The sequence below is a fragment of the Enhydra lutris genome, unplaced genomic scaffold (assembly GCF_002288905.1).
Source record: "Enhydra lutris kenyoni isolate GAN:26980312 unplaced genomic scaffold, ASM228890v2 scaffoldscaffold32, whole genome shotgun sequence".
In the NCBI taxonomy this organism is placed as follows: domain Eukaryota; kingdom Metazoa; phylum Chordata; class Mammalia; order Carnivora; family Mustelidae; genus Enhydra; species Enhydra lutris.
In genome coordinates, this window is record NW_019154116.1 from 7,086,797 (window position 1) to 7,087,151 (window position 355).

Consider the following 355-nt stretch of genomic DNA (forward strand, 5'->3'; position numbering starts at 1 on the left):
CACCACCACCATCACCATCACCACCACCACCATCATCACCATCACCTGCACCATCACCACCACCATCACCACCACCATCAGCATCACTGTCATCACCACCATCACCTCCACCATCACCATCATCACCACCACCACCACCACCATCATCACCACCACCACCTCCACCATCACCTGCACCATCACCACCATCATCTCCACCACCACCACCACCATCATCACCACCATCACCATCACCATCACCTGCACCATCACCACCACCATCACCACCACCATCAGCATCACTGTCATCACCACCATCACCTCCACCATCACCATCATCACCACCACCATCACCATCATCACCACCATCACCTCC

The 355-nt window shown here is 55.5% G+C and overlaps 1 protein-coding gene across 1 annotated transcript in view; it reads right to left on the reverse strand.

Moving 5' to 3' along the window:
- LOC111153426 (semaphorin 5A) overlaps positions 1-355 on the reverse strand; it is a 463,009-nt gene that overhangs the window by 93,107 nt on the left and 369,547 nt on the right. The gene's annotated exons all lie outside the window — the stretch shown is intronic.